At 45.5% G+C, this 8,475-nt stretch overlaps 1 long non-coding RNA gene across 1 annotated transcript; it reads left to right on the top strand.

Moving 5' to 3' along the window:
• Window positions 1-2,075: 2,075 nt before the first annotated feature.
• On the top strand, window positions 2,076-7,671 carry LOC133265672 (uncharacterized). The gene is made up of 3 exons (XR_009742062.1): window positions 2,076-2,221; window positions 4,878-5,030; window positions 5,906-7,671. It is a non-coding gene; the product is annotated as an uncharacterized LOC133265672 (long non-coding RNA).
• The last annotated feature ends 804 nt before the right edge of the window (window positions 7,672-8,475 follow it).

Raw genomic sequence — 8,475 nt, 5'->3', positions numbered from 1 at the left:
GGATTAACGTGCATTAGGACTTTTTGTTTTCATCTCTCCCAGGGAGGATCAAATGCAGTGAAATATCTCATTTTGCTGGTTGCTGTCTGAAAAATGTGTGGTATGTGTTAATGTTAGAAAGGCAAGGTCAAAGGAGCAGGACCATAGGACACAGGGGTGGGAAACCCCTTTTAGGACATGGAGTATGGTCCATGTTATTGTAGCCCTGTTTGCAGTGTTTTAAAAGGAGTGCAGTTGTTTACCCTCAGCACATGTGTTCCTGGGTCACAACTGTTTTCTGTGAAGAGATATGGAAGAAAAGCTGTGGCCTTATGTCACTTGTCCTTCAACAAAAGACCAAACCCTGTGCCAACTCACCACGAGCTCTCTCCTGCACCCACAGGCATTATGTATTATTATATAATAATATGTATTATTGTAATTTACCTTATATTAGGTTGGATATGAGGAAGAAATTCTTTACTGTGAGGGTGGTGAGGTGCTGGAACAGGCTGCCCAAAGAAGTGTGAATGCTGCATCCCTGGCAGTGTTCAAGTGGACAGGGCTTGGAGCAGCCTGGTCTAGCAGAAGTTATCCCTGCCCATGGTTGGAACTGGCTGAGCTTTAAGGTCCCTTCCAACCCAAACCATCCCATGATTCTGTGTTTATCCTTCCTGGGGAGGTTTTCACTCTACCCAAGGAACAACATGTTGCTGATATTTATCCCAGAGTTTTGTATTGGCCATTTAGGCTGGAGGAATGTGAACCTGAGTTTGAGCAGTGTTTCAGCAGAAATCAGCACTGAATAGAGTCTAATTTGTTTTGAATAACTTGCTTCTGGAGTTCATAGGAGACAGCTATGGGATGGTTTAGGAAGGATGTTGATGGTATCATATCCAGCTGAAAGAAGCATTGCTGTGGGTAAGTTTAAACACTAAAAAGCCATTTAGCCAGCATGAATATATAAAATATGTTGCTCCTGGCATCAGATACAGCTGTTAACTAAGCACTTTGATGGACAGAGGGTCCCATGTTATATCTCTACCTACTACCTCCTGCGCACTTGGATCCCCACTGATTTGTGGCAGCAAACTGGGCTTTGGGGGATGAAATGAAGGAGCTAGTGTTATTGTGGGGGTAGAACGTAGCCCTCCCAGCAAAACCCCTGAAGGCAGATGTGGCAATGAAGGGAAACTACTCACACCAGCGTTTGTCAGGGTGCCGTGATTAGCAGCCATGACTTTGCTCGTGGGAGATTTCCATTTACAAAGTTAATAAGGGAGCAGGGAACCAAAAGCTGGATTTTTCAGCAGTTAATTGTCAAGGTCACGTTGCATTTATATGGGATTTTCCTGCTGTTGTGTTTTGATTTCATTACAATTGTGTTTGCTAGGATATAGCTGGTATGGGCATGGATGAGCATGGAGAGAATTCCCCTTGCAGAATGGGTTCATGCATTGCTTGTTCATAGCAGCATATTTCTACAAGCAATTTTCTTCCCTTTAAAAGGACTTGGGGGAAAAAGGACCATCATTTCCAGGCAGAAATTTTTCTGAGGAAGATATTTTTGTGCCTGGCTAAGGAGAGACACAAAAAGGTCAAAGAAAATTAAAATCACATGCTGAGAACATTGCAGGGCAGGTGTTTTTCCTACGCCAAAATTCAGCCTTTGGTGGGTATATCCCAGGATTTATGCTACTCCTAACGCTTCACCTGTTACACCAGTACTGGAGGGTGAATGATTTCATCACCCTAGCAGCCTGGTTTTGCTGGACCCAACTCAATAAAACTGCTTTAAACACATTTTTGCAGCTAGAAGGAAGCCTCAGACAAGCGCTCCGCTCTGGCTGCTCATCGCTGCGTTTCACTTGGCATGTAGGATGAGGAATGCACAGAATTTCCTTTTCCACCCGGTCAGATCCTCTGTCTTGAGCCTGGCCCAGCCCCAAGAGCACAACGGATGCAGCTGGAGAAGGGCAGGTCCAATCTTGCTGCTAAGCTCCAGTGACACTTAACCTCCTCTGCTGTGTGCTCAGCCAGCAGCTGGAGGTGGATGCTCATCAGTGGCTGAGCATCAGCTGCTGCCTGTTGAAATGGGTCGTTTGTGAAGGAAAAGGAGGTTATTTCCCAGGCTGGAGGAGGTGGTGGAGTTTAGGGCTCTTGTGAGAGAATAAGGAGGTGGCCTTGAAGCTGAATGCTTTTGCATCTTGATTTCTCCATTGGTGTTGGTCTACTTGAGCAGGTAATGGGGCTGTGGGCTTTCCCCCTGCCTGATGAAGGTTGCTGCCAGTAGCCTTGTCCTGGTGTGAAAACTGATTGTGACTACCTGTAATTCCTTAGTGTTAGCAGTAGGTGGGAATCAATAGGGAGCTTTGAGCTATCAAATAATGAGACCAGTTCATAGCTTGTGTTGCTCCAAGAAAGGCACTAAGGAGGAACATTAGCCCTTTGGGGCTCTGTGAGACAAGGAGGCTTTCCCACAGGTCTGTTAGCTTGGCCCTGGTTGCAATGGGAGCTGTAAACATAGGATCAAATTCTGCCTTATCTCATCCATAAAAATTATTTTTCTTGGCTCTGAATGGAACACTGACTGGCTTCTTTCCTAAAGCAGCTGTACAGCAAAGATGGGATTGAATGAACCCCTTTCCCTTGAGCTTAGGAACAGCTCAAGATGGGTAGAAAACTGCTATTGCATCACTGATACAGAAATAACTATAATTCACACCATGTACAAAGATGCCACAGTCTGATTACTAACAGTGGCTGAACTGGTCAGAGCTATCTTTATTACATCAGGAAAGCAAGTTTTATCCCAAGGATGTGCTAAGAAGTGAAGAAGAGGGTTTGGTTTTGTTTTCTTTTTTTCTGGGTGGAATCATCCCAGCAAACAGTGTGTAAATTGCTGGAAGGAATTCAGGCTTCAAATGACATTAGAAAATACTGCTTTTCCTCACCAGACTATAGATTTCCTTTATTGGAAGAACAGTGACTTGAAAACAGCCTGTAATGAAATTGGGTGTTGGTCTTTATTTATGTATTTGATGTTGCTGGAATGGCTGAAGACTACTCAGGTTGAGGGTATTTTTTCTCTTCTGTGTTTTTTCCTTATCTCAGAACTTTTAGGGTTGTCAAATGTTCTGTCTTGGTTTCCCTAGGAGGTCCTGGCTGGGTAAAGGCAGGTTTGCCTAATAATGTTTATTAACTTACAATATTAACAAAGACCTCCTTTAAACAAAGTGCTGGCTAGGCACTGGAATGAAATAACTGCTAACAAAGCCTATGAGTTTAAACTAGAAAGGACCTTTCAGCTTTGTGTTCTTAATGGTGTCATTATTTTGCTATTTGGTACCCATATAGAGCTCAATCCTCACTTGAATTTCTCACATCAAAAATCAAAGAGAAATCAGAAGTAATTTCTGCAAAGCCATTTTTCAGGGTTCTCTCTGTAACAAAAAAGAATCTTCTGTTAATTCTCCTGCATATCACTGTCTTTGGCCTCTGGGCCAATTATGGTGGGTTGGATTTAGTTTAACCCAAAGCAACCATCAGGTCACGGTGACTCTGGAAACAATTTTTCTTGTTTTGTTAACTGACCTATTTTGTTCTTGTCTCTCCTCCTCAGTCGCTACAAAGCAAAGGGTTTCAGTTCTCTTTTCTCCAGAGAGGTCTGCAGCAGCATGCAGAGCAAGTGCTGTGCTAATGAAATCCTGTCTTGGCTTAAGCTAAGCAGTGATTTTGGTTAAACTCTGTTTGTCCACTGACACCCCCCCAGCACAGATGTGCCCTGAGGATGGCTCAGGCTATGGGACAGACCTGGAGAGACTCAGTCTGAGGGCTGAACCCAAGATCCCAGTGCTGGTGTTAACCCCATCTCCTGATAAGGATAGAGCGGAGAAGAAAAATGTAGCTCTGGTTTCTGTATCACCAGGAATCATAGAACGGTTAAGGTTGGAAAGGACCTTAAGACCACCCAGTTCCAACCCCCTGCCATAGGCAGGGATGCCTCATACTAGACCATGTCACCCAAGACTCCATCCAACCTGGCCCTGAACACTGCCAGGGGTGGAGCATTTACCAGTTCTTTGGGCAACCTGTTCCGGGGCCTCACCACCCTCACTGTAAAAAACCCTTATACCTAACCTGAACTTACCCTATTTAAGTTTGAACCCATTACCCCTTGTCCTATTGCTACAGGCCCTGATGAAGAGCCCCTCTCCAGCATCCTTGTAGGTCCCCTTCAGGTAATGTGAACAGCCACCACAGCGATATCTTGTCACCCTTCTCTCTGTGCTGGGGATGCTGAGCAGGGGATGGGGAGGGAGAAGGGTGCTGCCTGTAGGGCTGCCATCCCACAGCTTAGCAGAGCATCCCGAGCAGCTCATGCAGGCTGTGTGTGCTGTACTGCCTCATCTGCAGCAGGCAGGTAACAGCACAGTCCCACCTCACCAATGAACAGTGTGGAAAAGTCCCTCCCGGACTCTTGAGCATATTACAGTGCTGCAGGATGTACCGAAATGGACAGTATTTGAAGTGTTTCCTTATAGGATAATCGGAGGAAGTCATTGTATTAAATATCCATTTGTGTCATTAGCCTTTTATTTGGTGCTTTGTCCAGACATCCTGTTTGCTTCCCCTTTGAAGTAATGAATATATTTCCTGTGTGCCAGGTCCGATCCAAAGCTCCCGTGTAAAAGCCAAGCTGAGATCAGTTGTGTACTTGGTGGGAAAGGACATCTCCAGACTCACTTTGTGTGAGGAGTTTGGGATAAACCTAGAGTAGTGTTTATTGGTTGCCCTTAAACCCACACTCCTTGGGCTACCCTGGCACAAGGGTATGGCTATGTGCTCCCTATGGTACATGGGAGAAGTTTCTAGTGATTCCACCTCGCACTATTTAGGTGGGACATTACAGCAACGTCAGCCGCATCCAAGGTACACATGGAATACCATGAGGAATGCTGTGCCAGCATGTGGGATCCAGCCCCAGAAAACAGCTGGAGGAGCCACATAACCCCTTTGAATCTCTCTTCACCCTTGACTGAGGTGGGAAGGTAAGAGGGAGGGTAACCAGCTCTGTGTATCAAACAAATGCCAGCCTCTTTTGGTGTGTGGTTGGGAAGGGTTAATCAGGGCAGCACATCCCCTAAGGACCAGGACTGTTGTTCTATGCAGATTGGCTTGTTCTTGTTTCTTCTATTGATCGCAATCGCTCAGAGCTGTGCCTCTAACAAACTGCCTTAAATCATTGCAATCATAATAAGCACACCTTGGTAAATAATGCATGAGATGTCCGTAAGCCTATATTCATTAGAAGGAAGGTGCATATAGAGCGTGGTAACCATCTGGGCTTGAGTGGGGGCACGGCAGGTTGGATTGAGATGCGGTAGCTGCTAGGGTTCAGCCCTGAACTGAGTTGGGTTTCAGGAAGGCTCCCCAGTCCTTTAAGATGCTGGAAATAGAGACAGGCTCCTTTTCACGTTCATGAATTTTGCAGGAGATGTTTAAAATGCCTCCAAGGTTCACAGCATAATACAGGTTGGGTGGAAGTGGGCTTGTGGCAAGTCTCCAAATAGCATAATAGCAAGGCATCACAATTACTAGTATTTAATATATCTTAATGACAACAAAACACATCCTGGGTAACAAGTTTTGCTGTGAAAGCCTCGTAGCCAAGTTAATGGTCTGGATATTAGAAGCCTTTGTTTTAAAATGCAAATTAAAAATGCTTAGTTTTCCATTTGTCAGAGTGGTGTTAAAGTGTGGAGCTGCTCTAAGGCAACTTTGCTCTGGCTAGGATTTGGTGTAGTTCTTGGCCAGACCACACAGCAGGGCAGGCTCAGGTGCTGTAGAATTCATTAGAAGGTTTCTAGGGCAAATTGCAGGGAAAATTATCTAGGCAGTAATTTCCACCTCCCTTTCATCCTAGGGAGAAGATGATGATGTTGTTAAATGCCAGTGATAAGGACAGTTTGGCTTTTGTATGGTTAGAAGAGATGGAGGAGGCAGAAACATTCCTGGTTATATCAGGCAGCTGTGGATGGTGATGGGTCATTTCACTCCATTATGGTTTCTGGCAAGGGAATATTAAAAGGGGTGTGAGGGCATAGTTTCTCAGCAATGACTTCATTTGGCTGTCTAAGCAAACAGCCCCTCCTCACCAGGTGCAAAAGGCCTTGTATTTGTGTTTTTTTCTTTCATGAAGTGCAAAGAAATACCTAAAGTGAAAATAGCACCAGTGGATTGTATCTGCTCAACAGCCCTGGTGGTCTCTACCTCCTGTTAAACAGCAGTGATATGAGCCAAGGCAGGGAAAAGTGATGAGCCTAGGTATTTTATACTTAAACTGTATTTTTTTTCTCCACTTTTAGCTGCATCATCTGTCACAGAGAGAAGCAGAGCGACAAAGAGAAAGGGTCAGTAAATTTTAAGCTGGTCTAGTCAGACTGGAGAAGAAAGATCAGCAAAACCGAGAGAAAGTAAATGGGACGATGTTACCCAGCCTGCCTTCACCATCACACTGTGCTGCCTTGGATGCTTCCTGCCTTGGCAATGCCCTCAAGAGACGTGGCAATTTGTAGCCATGAAACTACCAGTTTGGCTAAGGTCCCCTAGGAGCAGAGCCCCAGTATGGGCGTCCTACACATGAGCATGGGCTGGGTGTAGTGTGCAATACCTCTCTGCTTTCCTGGCTGCTAGGGAGGCAGCTTCACCCTGCAGATGGGGGTTAGAGCCCATCAGACTCGCTTTCTTCAGTAACCTGAGCCAGGATTTGAGCCGAGGCCTCCAAAGGTGAAAGGCTAATATGCCTGCCTCCCTCTCTGCCACTGAGCCCCTTCTGCTTTGTTGAGGCGATGTGCTAACTTGGGGAAATCACTCCTGCGACCCATAAATACTGAACTGAATGAGAGCCCCCCGCTCTGTGCGCAGGGATAATGCGCCGGCTGCAGGGGTGTTTGCTCTGTGACGTTCAGCAAACAGGCTGCAAAGAAAGCTCAGCAAGATCCTGGACAAAAGGAGAGGACAATCAGCTTGCTGGGTTCAATTATGGTCTGGAATTTAATCCCAGTAGGTTTGGTAGGACTTCCCCCCGGGCAAAATCCATCTCACCAGTCGGTTTCTCTGAGGTCTTGGGACAGCATGCGGAGGTATTAGGCTCATAAAAGGTTTCTTATTCACAGAAAGCCCTGTAGATACCACAGGAGCTTGTACAGATTACTTCTGGGTGAGGCCATAATGTTGGAAGTGAAAGGGGTTGGGATGCTCTTGCATCCCTGGGAAATCCAAGCTGCAAAGAAGAGAGGGGTGGTTAAAGCCCATAAATAGTTCTCAGCTAATGAAATTGCTGGGTGGGGAAAAGGGCAAAATAGCTCCTTTTTAAAGCAGATGAGGCAAACATGCCTCCCAACATATTTTGTGCTCATAAAACTCAGTCTCGGTTTCTAGGTAACTAAAAGAGATACCCCAGAGAGAAGCTTCTAAGGGTTTTCCACAGCTGCTGGATTTGAATAACCAAAGGGAAGAGCTGGATATCAACTTTATCTGGTGCAGAGCGTGGCTAACCCCATCCCACCTCTTTTGAGGCTCACTTGTGTACAAAGCAAACCTGAAAGTCTGGGGGCCCTTTACATTGGGAGATCCACTGTTGGGATCCAACATGCACCAAGCTCAAGACTAAAAGACTTATTATATGATCTAGTCTGACCTCCTGGCTAGCTCTGTTTGTTCTCTATGTCTGAGTGTTGTCCTGGGCTCTTGGGGCTTCCCATCCTCTTGCAGGGCCATCCCCCTTGGATGACGTTCACCTGCAGGATGGGGATTCAGAGCCTTTATAAGGCACCAATCCTGTGCTCTTTATTTAGTTTTATCAACATTTTTATTCCTAAGCAGTAGTTACTTCCCGGAGCTCAAATTTTCTGCTGGTGTCAGGCTCCTCTTCAGTTCTGCCTGTAGTCTTGCTGTGCTTTGCAATACAGTAGTGGGACAAGTTAGTTACCAAAGGCACACAGAGGTTCAGATGCTGGGGTGGATATTTTTCCTTACTGGACTTGCTTTGCTCACAGGACCAGGCTGTGCATGCAAACAGTGGGGGGAAAAGGGCTCTTTCTTCCTTCCATTGTGAGGGATGGAGCTGGAGTGACCAGTGGTCCTGCTAAAATTAGTTTGGATATTTCTCCCTGGCTCTTTCAGATAGGTTTATCCTAATTAGCATTGCATTGGAAATAAGCGTTCTGATCCCAGCTAAGTCTTGATGTGAGCAGAGGCATTACAGTGAACTCAAACTGAATGAACATTTGGTTTACATGGGGCTTTTTTTTCTTACTGGCTTCCCATCTTTATGGGGATTCAGACCAGTTAATCCAGTGTGTGAATGATTATCTGATACAGTGCTGCAGTCCAAAGCAGTATAGAGTACTTGCCAGTCACAAACTGAATCTTGAGTCCAGGAAATCTTTGAATAGCAAAGTGAGGGATCGAGGTGGATTACATGCATTCGTT

The sequence above is a fragment of the Pezoporus flaviventris genome, unplaced genomic scaffold, assembly GCF_033815535.1.
Source record: "Pezoporus flaviventris isolate CSIRO_AGI_PZ_B2104156 unplaced genomic scaffold, CSIRO_AGI_Pfla_v1 ptg000006l, whole genome shotgun sequence".
Taxonomy (NCBI): domain Eukaryota; kingdom Metazoa; phylum Chordata; class Aves; order Psittaciformes; family Psittacidae; genus Pezoporus; species Pezoporus flaviventris.
The sequence above is the reverse complement of the archived record's forward strand: the minus strand, read 5'-3'. Positions and strand labels throughout refer to the sequence as shown.